We start from the raw sequence: 17,251 nt of genomic DNA on the forward strand, positions 1-17,251 counted from the left end.
ACTGCCGACCCCTGCTCCTTTTGCTGACCCGTGCCCCGAAATACGATAATTGGAACCAATTGTTTGTCCTTAAATCTCCCGTGTGCTAATTTTCATCTCAATCCGGTGTTTGTTAAACAACAACGTAAATATTACAAAAAAACAGTAAACAGGTAATTTGGATCCCTTTGGCCGACTCCTTTTACAAAATTTTATACCTGAAATCAGATTCCCGACTTTTAAAACTCACGTGCGTGAATTTTCATTGCAATCCAATGTACAGTAACGTCAGTATCGCAAAAAAAAAGTGAACGGGTGATATGGGCGACCTCTTTCTCCGATCCGAATTGCTCATCCCTTGAAACTCCCGTATCCCAATTTTTATCTCAATCCGATGCATAATAACGTCAATATCGCGAAAAAAGTGAGCAGTTAATATGGACGACCCCTTTGGCCGACCCCTGACCAAGATTTGGAAAATTGGAATTATTTGTTTGTCCCTAATAACTCCTATGTGCACATTTCCATCACAATCCGATGTATTATAACGTAAATATCACAAAAAAATTGATACGTAATATGGACGACCCCTTTTGCCTGCCCCTTTTACTAAATTCGTTACCAAAAATCGATTGGCCGTCCCTCAAAACTCCCGTGTACAATTTTTCATCTGAATCCGATGCATAATAACGTCAATATTGCAAAAACAGCGAATGGTTTATATGGACGACCCCTTTGGCTGGCCCCTGACTCCGCATTTTATACCTGGAATCGATTGCTTGTGTATGATGTACGATGATGTAATCTTCCATCCTAAGTAGTATGGCACAGCCCGTTTGCAGCGAACTATCTCGCATCATAACTTTATCCAAATCTCATGTTTACTAACTCTAAACTGCCTTTGAGCGGACTGTTCCAAGGGAGTGAAGGTACTAGTAGAGTAACTAGTACGGTTCAGTTAGGGTGAGGATGGTTTGTCTCCGCCGAAAGAACAATCTATTGCCAATAATCAGGAAGTTTAGCCATTATGATGGCTAAACTCCCTCTCTCGGAGATGTGATGCGAAGGTAACTGCCCAGTGCACTCTACCTTTCCATATCGTTTCGATCGGGTGTCCGGATGACCCAACCCCTCCCCGTCATTTAATTTTGAAAATATGGATATGGAAATGAATATTTTAAACAAACCTGTTTTTGTTCTGTAAAAAAATATGGGTTAGAACTTATTAAATGTGTAAGGTGAGGACATTTAAAGTTAAGAATAGCAAATCATTATGTTTATAATACTAAAAGGGCAAGGATAAATCATTCAAGCTTCGTTCTCCGCTAGATTTTTTGTTTTTCCAATGTTTACTTTCGTCATCCGAAGATCTACCATCCGAGATTTCACTTTCGACACTCCTATAAAGTTCCTCAGCTTTTTTTTCACCGTTTCTCTATCATTCACAATATCCTGCCATTCAGGGCCGTAGGAAGAACCAGCTCATGGGGGGGGGGGGGGGGTTGATGAAATTTTTTTTCTATAACATTTTTGCTTGAACAATGCATACACTAGTGAAAAAATGTATATGTACTAAGTACATTTTTTTTACAAATTACTCAGGTTAAAGTTTTTTTGCATTAAAAGTTATTTATTTTTGAAAATAAGTCCTAGGAGTTGCCCATTTATGTTTTCATGAAGTTTCAAAATATGGGGACTTGTGATTTAGCTCAGTTGGTAAATCAGTTGCCTCCTGAGCTGATGTCCGTGAGATCGAGACCATCGAACATCGAACACATTTGTTCCAGATAAGTTTTTCAATGACTGGTGCGTCAACTGCATCGTTGATAAATGACTATAAAATCGAAACAAAAAAAAGGATTTTGATTTGAACGCTTTTTTTACTCACTTAACCTTGCTATTATTCTTCCAAACCGCAAGCATAACCATGTTAAGCATGGGTGAAAATGTATCAATTATTCAGAAACAAAAGTATGAAAATATGTTTACGATTCAACTAAGGTTTATTTTCTACTATTGTTAACTCGATTAAAATTTAAGATTTCAGATAGAACCTTTGATTTTGAATCTGCAATTTATGTAGATGGTGTTAAATGAAATTTTCAGCTGAATTTTTACCTGAGGATAAAAGAAACAAGTTTAAAAATTATTATTTATTATTTTTAATTTCACAATTTAAATTCTGTGATTGAAGTTTTCAAAATTTAAATCTAGATTTTTCAAAAAACAAATTCTTTGAAGTGAATCCAGATCATATTTTTTATATGTGATTTTCACCAGGTTTGTATTTCTAAATTGATTTTGATTGAATTTAAAATTTTTATTTAGAATCACTAATCAAAGTTATCCAACTGTGATCTCCTTCAGTATGAACCCTTAATAAAACTTAAATTTGAGTTTAATTTGAATAAAAACCTTGGACTTTAGTTCTGTATTTTTGCAGAATTCTGCATTTTGAACCCAAATTCAAAACCTGTATCTAAATTCCAGATAAGAAATCCTATTAGGTAATTTGAAACCAAAAAGCGAAATTTGTATCACAAAACCATAACCAGACATTTTATATTTGATTCTGAATTCATGGTTTTCAATGTAATTTTTTTCATTTTTTTTTTCGTAATTGAACTTTTAGTTTTTAAAAAAATTGTGAATGATGAAATTGTTTCACATTTTCCAATTGCTGGATGAATAAATCAACTTGGATGAAAATCCCTGAGAAAAAAAAAACATTTTTCAGTTTTGGACTCATGGAACTTTCTTATGTTTTAACTTTGTATATAAGTTTAGGATAAAATTTCAGATCCAAGTCTTAAAAATGGTTTGAAATTTAAATATTTTTTTTTTCATATTCCGAAATTTTGAGGTTCGAATATGGAAATTTAATCATATTTTAGATAGAAATGCAACTGTTTTTAATAAACACATCAGTCGATTCAGAATCATATTTAAAGCTTCCAACAAATCGTGAATGTTTATTTTGACAAAATTTGTTGAAAAAATGGAACTGGACACAAGATACATAATTCTAGGAACTCAATTGAAATTTTCGTTTGACTTTGCAAATAGGATTCGAAAATCTGGTCAAAATTCGGTAAGCTTAGTCTAACTTTATTGGGATTCATCATTACAATCAACAAGTGAGAAATTTTTTGAAAAACTGTTGTAGAATTATGGACCTGGAATGAGATTTTGAGGTCCTGGAGTCGAGATTGTTACAATATTGTTACTCTTGAATCATTTTCGTTGTTCATCAAAAATTGATTAGAATTTCAAATTTTATGTTCTTGAAAAAAAAATTCACTTTGAATTTTTCGACCTTCATGGGGGGGGGGGTTTAACCCCCAAAACCCCCCCTGTTCCTACGGCCATGCTGCCATTCTTGTTCAGATTCAAATTCCAACTTTTGAAAATCCGCCTCAAGCATTTTCGTCCATGTCAAACTTGGTTTTTCTATCTTTATTTTTATTTGCCTTCATATAATAAGCTAATTTCAAAGGATATCCTGGTTCCCTTCTCTCAATATGACCATAATAACAAATTCTCCTTACTCTAACTCTTCGGTTTATCGTTTTCCCATTTAATAGCTTCATAGCATTGAATTTAAGTCCCGTCGGCTTCACGCAGTTCAAGAAAATCTGCTGAAGGATGGTTTTTTCGTAGTTGGCCAACGAAATCCTACTTTTCTTTACAAGAACTGACACTTTTGTTTCATATAAAAGAGTTGGGGCAATGACAGTCTCATAGATAAGTTTACCCAACTCCCACTTAGGTTTAAATTTTTTACAAAACTCTATAACTAATTTTGATACCTGCGAAGCATTTCTGCACCTATCTCTATTAGATATCTTCCTATTTAATGTGGCAGTTAAACAAAAACCCAAATATTTCAGTTTGGAACTGACCTTAATTTTTTACCATTTTAAATTATCTCTGCTGGAAGTTTGGAATTATCTGGGTATCTTGTCAAAACTTGGCTTTTTTATTATTTATGTCTAGTCCTATTCTAGCTAGCTCTTCCTCAATAACTTTCGTTGCCATTTCAAGATCTGTCTTATTCATCGTAATCAAGAGCAAATCATCGGCAAAGGCAAGAAGCAAGGGTAACTCAAGCACCTCTAATCCCATAAGTTTTAGTTGCGGGGTCTTTTGTTGTACTTTTTGCAGCACATCCTGCATTATAAGGTTGAAAAGCTGTGGTGATAATGGGCACCCCTGTTTTATACCTTTTCCTCTTTTCACTTCCTCAGATAGCTGATTCTCCCGTCTAATTCGTGTCATTTCATTTCTAATGGCTGCTAAAACTCTGTCAATCAATCGAGATGGAACATTTAAGTTGAGGAGAACGTTATCTAGACAGTGTAGATTGATATTATCGAAAGCTTTTCTTATGTCTAATGTCAAAACAAAAAGATCCTGACCTGCATTCCAACATTCCTCCATTACACGTCTGGCTACAAAAATATGATCCTCTGTAGAACGGTTATTTGTGAATGCTGCTTGGTGTAATCCTATTTCATTCGCTAAAGATCTAATTTTACCGTCTAACCATCTAGCATATATTTTATAAACAACATTACACAACGATATCCTTCTAAAGTCATCTGCTTCCCTTGCTCCAGCTTTTTTAGGAATCGGTACTTGAATTGATTTGTTCCACTCTTCGGGTACTCGCTAACTTTCAGCTACTCAGTTCAGAGTGACGGTTACTCAGTTGTCGCCAAAACCGCACCTACTCAGTTCTGACTAAACGGCCTTTACTCAGATCTGACTAATCGCCCTTTTCGCGACAACTGAGTCAGGGTTACTCAGAATGCGCGAATGATTTCGGAGCGGATTCTGGCCGCTTTTTATGGTAGTAATAGTAAAATCCAGTTAAATGAATAAGAATGTAGTTATATATGTTGACCAGAATATTAAAAAGTGAACATTTTTAATATTTTAAAATAAATCTATATTTATAAAATTTCAAAAAATTAACAATTTTATGATCATGCTTCGTATCTTTTCACTTTTTTCGCTCCGGAACAACTGCTTCTCCAACGGAATCATCTTTCCGTATCCGTTCGAGCAACAGAATTTAATTGGCCCCGAAACCGGATTTTGTTTAGCCTTGCTACTGCTAGTGCCGCTCCGAGAACAATCCTTCTTCGCATATTCCTTTATTTTATCCTGAAATAAAACTTATACCGTCTGATTCTTCACAAATTATTATCAAAAGTTAATATTTACCTTAAGAATTTGGGTTTTCCGGTATTTATTGTAGACAAAAGCGATAAATGATGGAAGGTCTTGAGCAAACTGATCAACATTTACTCAGTTGTCCCCTTCAAGCACTCGAATTCGCTGAGTGCCAAATTTCGTGTCGTCTGAGTAGCTTTCACTCTGAAAAACTGAGTCGTTTTAGATCAAGCGACGGCTGCGTCATACAACAGGATACAACAGGCGATGTCTGAGTAAAATGCAGCCGGGCTCTGGGTATTTCAAAATTAGCGAGTAGTTCATTCGTGGTATAAGCATCCCTGATAATTTCAGTCAATAATTTTATACTATCCTCGTGCGCATATTTTATAAACTCCGTGTGTACGTTGTCCGCTCCTGGGGATTTACCATTGCAGCTATTTTTAATAATGGTATTTATTTCTTCAAAAGTAGGAGGATTCGGAAGAGGAGTATAATCATGAACTTTACATGATCGTAGTACTGTTATTCGCTATCAGTACGAAGATCGCTTGATAAAGTCCACTGAGGAGGAGCGAAACGTCAAAAGTAGCTCGAAACGTTTAGACCAACTGGCAAGTAATTTCGTTTTAATTTTCGCCGATAAAAGTCGATGAAAACAACAAACAATTCATCGCGGCGATTAACCAGTTAATCAATTTTAATTATTTTTCTTCTATTATTACGGAATTTATCTTTCAAAAATGCAATAAATTCCCAGTTTGATAATCTAAATTCAAAGGTGAATATTTTTCTAGACTCAATTGTTAATTTTACTCTTGGCATCCCAAAGCTACTTTCAAACTGCATAAACAGCCGCTTGCATGCATTGGTACGCGCCAGTTATCAAAAAGAAAGTTGTCACTAATTTGCACCAGAGTGGAAAAAAAACTGTAAGAGTATGTTTTCCAAAAAAAAAAAAAATGCACTTCAACCTCTGTACAAGCCAGAAGGCATGTGATGGACTAGCCAGTCAAGAACTGAAGGCACCGTGGAGGTCTCCCCTACCCAGCAGACCGCAATTCCAAAACGTTTTTCTTCATTACCCCCACAAGATGCAACCACCCACCCATCCAAAGTCATCAGCGCAATTGCAGCAGGCAGCATCACCAGCAGCAGTGGCAACTGAGCGATAAAGAGAGTGGAAAATTAAAATTAAAACTGCTGGCTTTGATGTCGGCTTTTGCTGGAAATTTGTTCCTAGTACCTCGAGTTGGAAGAAGCTGACGGTTTAGCTGTTGCCCAGAAGACTCTTGAAGATGAATTCGTTCGTTTCGTTCGGCTGGCTTTCTGGCTGACGATGATCGTTGTTGTTTGCAAGTGACTCCACTTGTGGACCGGAAATGTAAGGAAGCTGCCAGTGCCAGAGAGCGTCGCGACGCTCTTTGACGCGGTCGATGGCGACAACATACACTTTGGGTAGGTTGGTTAGTGAAAAACTCCTGTTCCTGTTCTTTGAGACGGGTTTGGGTGTTTTTCCCATAGACGAGCTGTCGAATTCACCTGAGCTTCATTTCTTTAGCGTGCAATTTTCACGAAAAAATGAAAATAAAAACTTTGGAACAGGTAAAAAATCATGTTATTCCTTTGAGGGGGGAAATCATTAAAATAGTGAAATAAAATTTTTACAAATTGGTAATTTTTTTCTCGTTTAAATTTTGTTTTGTAAAATCTTTCAGATTTTTTTTTATTTCTGATTTGTTAAATAATTGATTATTTTATATAAATTCAACATTTAAATAAAAAAAAAATTATTAGTCTGAAAAACTTTGAAATTGTATAATATTAATTCAAAATTAGTTAAACCATTAAAGAAAAACAGTCTCAGACTCAGGATATTCAAATTCCCTTTCCCAGTGTGTGCGGTAATTATCGAAGGATTTTTTACTCGCTCTCTGGAGCCCCCATTGCAACAAAGATTGACTGACTGAAGAAGGTTTTCATCTCGTTCCCCATTCCTAAAAGCAAAATTCGACGGAGCAGCCGAAAGTGCTTATCGCGATGTAATCGCGACTTTTTAAGCACTTTACGATCCCCGAAGTGCCAGTAGAGCCTCTTGAGACTGATAACACTAATTTATCTCGTCATCTGCGGGCGTTTGAAGTCTGTCTGCGGATGAGATATGCAGATTCTGTTTTGAGCCAGTGGTTTTTAAGATTTCTTGCTTGTGTAGTTGAGAGCTTTTGATTCACTACTTATTTTTATCATTGCCTGGAGGTTCTAAAAACATTATTAAAATTTCTTTTCAAATCAAAATTCAAATATGTTGATGATTTCTAGACCAGTATTGAACATAATCATTCATAATTAATCACGTAATACAACGTAATTACTTTTTTTTTTTTACTTTATTTAGTTTTTATTAACCGTATAAGTTCGTAAACTGTTGTCGGCTACTCAGTTTATATAAAGCAATCAATGCGTGTGTGTACTAAAGGCTTAGTTCTATCTTAAATAACTAAAGCTTATAACTACTACTCACGGGAAGGATAGTCAAGGAACAGGAAAAGGAAAGGGTAAAGGAAGGGGCAAAGGAAAGGAAAATGGAAATGAAGGATAGGGAAGGCGGTATTTTAAATATCCCTCATCAGGTTGTGCGTAGCTAGGAAACCATTTCCTGTTTCCAAAACTCCCAAGAGTCCATATTTTGGCAAAATTTACCGCGCTTGCATTCGCGTTGCTTCGGTGGATAACGAGTTTCTTGGGAGGGCTTGGCGTTTTAAATTTGCTTAGGTTTTGGCAAAGCCTAGTAACTCCATACCCCCCGACTAGTCATACCAGCTATATACAGTAAGGTTTCATCAAGGTGGGTAGGTGTTACTAGGCTGATTTTCATTAAATAGATACTTTTTGAGTTTTAATTTGAAAAGCGGGAGGCAAACTATGTTTTTTATATCAGGAGGTAAAGTGTTGAACAAATTTAGGGCTTTATTTAAAAAGCTATTAGAAGCTATAGTTGTTCTTCTTCTAGTGATATAGAAATTGGAATTTGCATTACTCCTTGTATTATAGGAGTGAATTTCCGATATAAAAGTCGGTGTGATATTTGTTTTTGTCATGTTATTAAGGATTTTATAAATCAGGATGCAATTTTCAAATTTATTTAAAATGTTCAATGGAAGCACATTTCAGAGTAGAGTTGATTCGTCGGAAAAAGAATTGGAAGCTTTTTCACAATTTTTAACGCTCGATTTTGCAAAGTAACAAGAGGTTTGAGATGAACAGAAGCAGCACATCCCCATATGCTATTCATATATGCAAGGTGCGGGTGTATATAAGCGTAGTATACTTTCCAAGCTATGTTTTCAGAAATTAAACATCTTATCTTCTTGAGTGCAAAAATAAACGAGGTAACTTTAGAGATTATTTGACTGATATGTTCATTCCATCTAAGATTTTCATCAATCAGTAATCCAAGGTATTTAACTTTAGAAACTTGTTCTATCGTTATTTCATTTATACGAATCGGAATTCTTTGAGATTGCTTTTGTAAGTTGAAAAGAATGTAGTTTGTTTTTTCTAAATTCAAAGCCATATGATTTTGGTGAAAAAAAGTTATCAGGATATTTATGTCGTGCAAGATGAATTCTTTCAGCATGTTGATGTTGTCTACTATGTACAACAGAGTTGCATCATCCGCAAACAGCTGTAATTTACCTTTCAGAGGTTGATCAAAAATGTCATTTATGTACATGATGAACAACAAGGGTCCCAAGATAGAACCTTGTGGTATACCGTATTTAATTTGTTTTCTACTACTACTATTGGAGTTTATTACCACAGTTTGTTGTCTACACCCATAGAAGAGGTTGCAAAAATCCAATGCCTATTTAGCACATCTCTGTGCCGATAATGCGCTGAAATGTGCACTGTGCCGAAGATGATATGTTTGAAAAACCGTAACTGGCATAAGGACTCGGCTCCCAACTAAAATGATGCATGACCACTACATTCAAGCAAAACAAGAAAAACATTTTATGGGATTTCGTTCCTATTGGATAATTCATCCCAGAAACAAGAAAATAAAAACATAAACCACAGCGCCCGTAGGGAGAATCGAACTCAAATCACTATCCAAATGGTCTTGCCAGACCGATATCTTAACCAGTGTACTATTTGAGCTTCATGCAGGAAGAGGGATATTTGTCATAGGCATTCTGCCACCGATCAATCACAAAAGAAACGCACGACAGTGGCTTCCCGGCGTTTGGCCTCCTTTCAAGGTATTCATTTGTCTTGCGATGGAAACGGGAAAGGGAACGGGAGTGGAGGAAACGGGAAACCCATTGAATGAGAACTGTGCTTTGCTTACTGCCTGCTATTACATACACACGCTACATATACACAGCTGCTAAAGCCGGGCAGCTTGGCCGGTGCTTGTTTGCCGGTGAATTGAAGGAATATATTCTTGTTGCTTTTGCTACATACACACGCACAGCTTAGCCGTGGTTGTTTGCCGGCGAATTGAATTGAAGGAATGTTTTTTTTGTTGTTGCTTTTACTGCATACACACGCACAGCTCGGCCGTGGTTGTTTGCCGGGATTGAATCAGAAGGATGTTTTTGTTGTTGCTTTTGCTACATTCACACGCACAGTGCTCGGTTCGCTGGCTGCCTGGTGTTGGCCGGTATTTATTTCCATCCTTCTTCGTCTTGTGATGCGATAGGGAGGGACGTGAAAGCGTTTTTATTTTGTTTCTTTCAGACATACGCAATTCGGTTAACTTGGGAGATTAATGCCGGTGGGAGCAAATCGAATCAGCACCGATCGCGTTATCTTCTTGTACCAATGATGCTATGTAATTGACTACACGACATTGGCACAGAGGCTGAATTTTGGGTGTATTAAATAAATAAGATTCAATAAGTTTTCTGGCATTTTCTGAGAAGCCGAAGCATTTAAGCTTTTTTACTAGAATCGGATGACTCACACAATCAAAAGCTTTTCGAATGTCAACACCCATAGAAGAGGTTGCAAAAATCCAATGCCTATTTAGCACATCTCTGTGCCGATAATGCGCTGAAATGTGCACTGTGCCGAAGATGATATGTTTGAAAAACCGTCACTGGCATAAGGACTCGGCTCCCAACTAAAATGATGCATGACCACTACATTCAAGCAAAACAAGAAAAACATTTTATGGGATTTCGTTCCTATTGGATAATTCGTCCCAGAAACAAGAAAATAAAAATATAAACCACAGCGCCCGTAAGGAGAATCGAACTCAATTCATCATCCATATGGTCTTGCCAGACCGACATCTTAACCAGTGTACTATTTGAGCTTCATGCAGGAAGAGGGATATTTGTCATATACATTCTGCCACCGATCAATCACAAAAGAAACGCACGACAGTGGCTTCCCGGCGTTTGGCCTCCTTTCAAGGTATTCATTTGTCTTGCGATGGAAACGGGAAAGCGAGCGGGAGTGGAGGAAACGGGAAACCCATTGAATGAGAACTGTGCTTTGCTTACTGCCTGCTATTACATACACACGCTACATATACACAGCTGCTAAAGCCGGGCAGCTTGGCCGGTGCTTGTTTGCCGGTGAATTGAAGGAATATATTCTTGTTGCTTTTGCTACATACACACGCACAGCTTAGCCGTGGTTGTTTGCCGGCGAATTGAATTGAAGGAATGTTTTTTTTTTGTTGCTTTTACTGCATACACACGCACAGCTCGGCCGTGGTTGTTTGCCGGTTGATTGAAGGGATTGAATTAGAAGGATGTTTTTGTTGTTGCTTTTGCTACATTCACACGCACAGTGCTCGGTTCGCTGGCTGCCTGGTTTTGGCCGGTATTTATTTCCATCCTTCTTCGTCTTGTGGTGCGATAGGGAGGGACGTGAAAGCGTTTTTATTTTGTTTCTTTCAGACATACGCAATTCGGTTAACTTGGGAGATTGATGCCGGTGGGAGCAAATCGAATCAGCACCGATCGCGTTATCTTCTTGTACCAATGATGCTATGTAATTGACTACACGCCATTGGCACAGAGGCTGAATTTTGGGTGAATGAAAACGCATGCAACAGTCTTTTTTTCATCAAGACTTTCCGAGATTTTACTAATAAGGCTCGCACATGCACTTAGAGTGTTTGATTTGGGAACAAAACCAAATTGATTTGCATTAGTTAGATTATGTTGTGTACAATGCTGTTCTATTTGATTGAACAGAAGTCTTTCGAAAGGTTTAGAGAGGTTTACTTAATTTAGAATCACTGACATTATTGAATTTCCCTTTGATTAAGGAAATAGAGTGAAGATATTTTGATGACTGGTTCCAAGTAATTGGGGAATTACTTGACAGTAAACTGCTTGACTTACCCAAAATTGGCCGTTATCGAAACTGATTATCTGAAAGGAAACAAAATTGAATCGTCTTTTATTTATTTATTTATTTATTTATTTATTTATTTATTTATTTACTTGATAACATATCAACGAATCACATGTTGATCACAACGAATCACATGTAATGATGAAATGAATATAAAACAAAATAGTTTAAATTATATATCTAGAAACGGGATTACACACTACGCTGTTCTCGATGCTGTCAACATTCTTCTTTGTTATAAACTATGTACTAGTCCAAAGCAAATATAATGGCTGAAATTTGTCAGTAATTGACGAAAAAGAATAAATCATCAGCGAGGATGAAAATTCCGTTAAAAAAAAATTTGATAAAATTTCAAGCAAGTAAAACGAAAACACATTTTTTAAGCTTTTTTCTTGAAGCATTTACAACTCTTCTCTCAGAGCAAGTTCACTGGTGTTGTGAAAAAGTGGTAGAAATTTTGACACTTTTAGCACATTTTGAAAACTTCACCATGCAAAAACATTTTCAAGATCTGCGGCTTTCAAGTTTTTTCACAACACGTGTTCTATTTTTGTATGCTGTGATGCAAAAATAGCAATATTTCTATCACATACGGCTGAAATAGAAACAGTGCTTTAAAAAAAATCCAATGCCCAAAGATCTTGAAAACATTTTTACATGGTAAAATCTTCAAAATGTGCCACAAGTGTCAAAATTTCTACCACTTTTTCCCAACACCAGTGAACTTGCTCTTAGTAAATTACGCCAACTATAATTAAAAAATCTTACATGTTCTAATGACAAACAATTAACTTGATAGTCATCAGATAACGCTAAATTATTTAATTCGATTTTGAATGCTTGTCTTAAAGCGATTTTAATAAACATTTCGTGGCGGGTGAAGTATGCCATATGTCGATTTACGAACTTTCATTATGTTTGAGTTTGTATTTTTCCAAGGAAATGAAACATTGACGTTTAGTAAAAAAAAACCTTTAAAGTAAATGGAAATATTTATCCATCTATTCAAAAGTACGTCTGTTTATCTGGCAGCTCTGTACGTAGCAATTCATTTTGCACTCGTGAAGTAAAATTGAACTGTTAACATTTGGAATACATTTCGGAGACACTAAAACCAATAAACACTTATGAAACGTCAACACTTTGCCTCAAACGAAATGAAAATCGTAGGCTTTAGAATAAGACTGCCAGATTTTTTCCGGACGTAGCCGAACTGGACAAATCCGTGCAATTTTGTCTAAAAACCTGGCAAAATCCGGACATTTGGTTTCAAAATGTTGAACTGAACTTTTCTAATACCGTGGTTGAATTAAAGGGAATATTTCGACTGCTTTGATTCAGTATAAAAAAATCCTTTTTTGACATAAAAATGAAAAATTATAATTACTCAATTTGATTTTTTTGCTAGATTTTAAAAATGAAGTGAATTAATCCGGACAAAATCCAACCTTTTCCAAAGAAATTCAAAATTGCTCAAATTTTGTGTGAAATTTCCGGACATGTCCAGATAAATCCGGGCAATCTGGCAACCTTTCTTTAGAGGCCTTCAAAATTTGACGAATAAAACATGATTATAGATCTAAGAGATCATATTTCCCCTGGTTCCCCTAATCATTAACAAATAGAACTTTTTGAAATCGGAGATGAAAGTTTAGAACGATCCTTGAAAAAACTGTTGATAAAACATACCCAATGTGTGAAATAATCAGCATTCAGTACCGCTATCTAGACCACCGATTGCAAATATATATATTTTTTTCATAGCGCTTATTTCTAATCGCTGACTAAAAATGAAAAGAGAAGCAAAAAACAAACATTGAAGACATTGTTTATTTTTTACGGCAAATCAGTCCAAGCTTTTTTATGACACGAGTTTTTATTATTACATGCCCGACGTTTCGATGTCGTATGACACTATCTTCAGGGTTTCTACAAAGTGTAAATTACAGAAAATGTGTGATGTTTTGTTATATCGAAATAATACAACCCTACTTACAAATAGTCGCTGTGTCTTGCTTTTGTAAAAGCGTACTGTTTAAGATACCGGTAATCGAATAGTTTCACTGTAAATGGAGTTTTTTAATTTACCAACAGATAAACTCAAGGAGAAAGATAACACCGCTCTTATAGATCATATGATAAAAACAGGTCACACATTTAATCTAAGCGATACAAGGGTGTTAGATTCAAGCTACAACAAACACACCCTAAATTTTTTGGAAATGTGTCATATATTTAATACCCCTAACACTGTCAACCAGCGCACGGATACTAAGAACTTGAATTCCATCTTTGCTTCAGTTCTTGATATTCTCAACAAACATAACTACAAGAAACCAAATCCGCCATCTGTCAAAAATACTGAAAACGATAACGCGCCGAGGGGAACCGTAGAAGATATGTTTTCACAGAGTTCTGCCGCCTAAAAGTTACGGCTAAGTGTTGTCTCGAAATTTGGTGAGATTTTCAAATTCAAAAATTACAAATAGTAGACTCCTTTATTAGTTTGATGGATGATCTAAATTAAAAAACTCCATTTACAGTGAAACTATTCGATTACCGGTATCTTAAACAGTACGCTTTTACAAAAGCAAGACACAGCGACTATTTGTAAGTAGGGTTGTATTATTTCGATATAACAAAACATCACACATTTTCTGTAATTTACACTTTGTAGAACCCCTGAAGATGGTGTCATACGACATCGAAACGTCGGGCATGTAATAATAAAAACTCGTGTCATAAAAAAGCTTGGACTGATTTGCCGTAAAAAATAAACATCAATAAAAATACAGTCGAACTCTCGAATAACACAATTGAAGACATTTTTAAACATTATTTCGATTAAAATAGAGGCGTTGTGGTGCTGACGAATCGGATTTTTGGTACGTTTTTGTAATATTTACTTTCATCCCAGCTTCGCTATTCCACAATAAAATTTGGTTTTTGTATTCGGTGGGAAGACAGAAGAGAAGACATTTTCGACGGTTCATTGATTGAAATGAACACCACTTTTTCATATTTTTTGTTCTCATGATCTTTATTTTTTTTGAAAAGTATAACCTTAAGTGCAATGTATAGCTTCTAACTTCAGCTTTCTTAGAAACTAAGTGAAATTTTTTTGAGCATTTCGTAGCTGATCTACAGTCTTTTTTCGAAGCATGTTTTTTCGGATATTTTTCCTAGACTTTGAATAACGGAAAACTGCTGATGTATTGTAGCTGGGCATTGACTGAGAAATATATTTGAGTTACGTTACAAGGTTTCCAAAACTATACATTTTGTAAAAATCGGTAGAAAAATAAGAGAGATATAGCGGTTTTAAGCGAAGAGTGTCAAATTATCACACGAGGTCATAAAAACGAGTGTGTGCCCATGATGCAAGTGATGATGCAAAATTAAAGTTTTCAAAAATTCATTGAGGGTCCCCGAAGATTTTTTTTATTTGGATGTACACGAAGTTGCAAGCCGCAAAACTTCCAATAGTGTCATATTGTCACTCAAGGGCGGATTAGGGTTAAGATGGCTTCCATTTCACTTTAGCACAACGCATTTTTACCATTTCCACTACTACCTGAGCAATATTGATTTTTTCCAATGAAATCTTAAAAAATTGGAATGAATTTCTGATTTTCGTAGGGTTGGTAGTTAAATGTGTTTCGCATCAACTGCAATAGATAACTTATTTTTTCAATGTGGCGTTCAATTCGTATATTTGTTTATTTGTATAAAAAATCAACGGATCACATGTTGATCCAAATGATAGCTTAATTGTAAATAACTTATTAAAATTAAAATCCACTCGACACATTTCTGGACCAGTCAAAATTTTCCTTCGGAACACATTCCACACGTCAAAGTCGAAATACTCTGAAAAACAATTATCAGTTTTAAGATTCCAACAAAAGCGCTGCTTACCCCATAGTTGTTCAGGCGAATGGGAACTTAGAGCTGCAAATGCTGGTTTCTTTAATCCTCGGGGTCACACACTGAGAGGGACATCCTCCAGCAACGTACAAGGGTCAATTCTCGATGTCAATAGGTCAGCAACAACCAGAGCTCGAGTAGCGTTTCTGCAAACTTGAAACGTATCCAAGTCTAAGAGGCGGCAACGATTTTCATATCTCGGCTAACGAAACAAGTCATGCCCATTCAATTGACGTAGGGCATACCGTAGGAAGCGCCACTGGATAGCCTCGATTCGTACAGCTCCGTTCTGATAGAAAAGTTTCATGTTATCAGCATATGCAATTTACCTGCCGTCAAGAAGCGAGAGTGCGTCATTGAAGTAGATTACAAAAATTATTGGTCCTAAATGGCTTCCTTGGGGTACTCCTGAGGAGGCAGCGAATTGCCTGGAAAAGGATTCACCAGTTCGAACGGATAACTTCCGTCCCGTTAGATAATTCTGGATGCAAACCAGTAGAGATCCACAAAATCGTAAGCGTCCGAGCTTTGTGATAGCAATACTATGGTTTAAAACAATCTTGAACGAAAGATGTGAAGTAAGTTGGTAGTCGTGGACCGTTTAGGCATGATTCTATGCTGGTCATTGGAAATGTGAAGCTTGCAAAACGAGGAAACAGGATCCATAACGACCAGTTCAAAGAGTTTGGATACCGCACATAGAGCTGATATCTCACGGTAGTTGCTAACATCTCTCGTGTCCCCTTTTTTGTGGACAGGAAACATATGAGCATCCTTCTACAGTGAGAGAAAGATTGTGCTATCCAGCGATGATTGAAATATATGTTTGATGGGAGTTAGCAAAAGTGGCATTAAACGCTTTAAAAAATTGCTGGTATACCGCCCGGGCCCGTAAAGGTAGAATTTTTCAACTTTGATGTCGCTTTCAAGATGGCGGCATCACCAATTAGGAAACCGTTTGAAGATGAACCTAGAGGTAAGATATTCCGGGCAGCCCTGGCTAGTTTCTCTGTAGAAATAATCTCAGTTGTAAAGACGCTTGAGAATTTTTGGTAAAGAGTTCACAATTTTTGGGGTCGGAATTAGCTGTGTTGTTATCCAGGAGCATGTGGGACGAAGCCATGTTTCTTCCCGCTGATTTTTTACGTTCTTACAAAAAATAATCTAACTCGTCTTGAAATTCCGTTGTAGCCGATTAAGATAATTCTGGTAGTAGCGCTTACTGGTCTTCTTATATGCTTAGTTCAGTTTGCGGTATTCGTTCGAGCAACTTGTGTTTGTTACAGTTTCTAAGGGCAAGTTTTTTAGCTGTCTTTAGTTGCCGCAGTTCCTTAGTCACCCACGGAGCCCGTAGATGAGCACCTACGCTACGTTTCGGCACAAGGCGGTCGATGGTGTAGTTCATGATGCCTCTAGTATGGTGATCTCAAATGCCAAATCGCACGTTCAGCCATATTGAAAAAAGTTTTGACAGCTGGCTGAAGTGTTTACGAAAAAGGGGGCCCAGGGATGCCAGGTGTTTGAGATAAAAAATCAGTAATTTGGAAATAAAAAGTCTGTGTATCTTAGACCAAAGATCAAAAGATTTTAAACCATATTGGGGTTAAGTTTATTTCATTTGATTTAAATTGGACTTCCGGAAATAAAGAAATGATTTGAGTTTTCAATGAATTCATTTAATTCGAATCACTTTTTTTGTATATAAAATTACTATATACTCCGCACTTTTCGAATGTTAGCCGTTATGAACCGTGATGATATCAGACAACCAAAATCCTAAACCGGA

General features: G+C 36.4%; 1 protein-coding gene across 5 annotated transcripts in view; it reads right to left on the reverse strand.

Moving 5' to 3' along the window:
- LOC129754312 (uncharacterized) overlaps positions 1-17,251 on the reverse strand; it is a 203,533-nt gene that overhangs the window by 69,118 nt on the left and 117,164 nt on the right. For 4 of the 5 annotated variants that reach the window (XM_055750284.1, XM_055750285.1, XM_055750283.1 and 1 more), the window contains one exon: positions 11,523-11,552. The gene's annotated coding sequence lies outside the window, so the exon portion shown is untranslated. Of the gene's footprint in view, positions 1-11,522; positions 11,553-15,456; positions 15,477-17,251 lie in introns of those variants that run through there. The other variant, XM_055750287.1, reaches the window with a different exon arrangement.

This window comes from Uranotaenia lowii, chromosome 3 (genome assembly GCF_029784155.1).
Source record: "Uranotaenia lowii strain MFRU-FL chromosome 3, ASM2978415v1, whole genome shotgun sequence".
NCBI lineage: Eukaryota > Metazoa > Arthropoda > Insecta > Diptera > Culicidae > Uranotaenia > Uranotaenia lowii.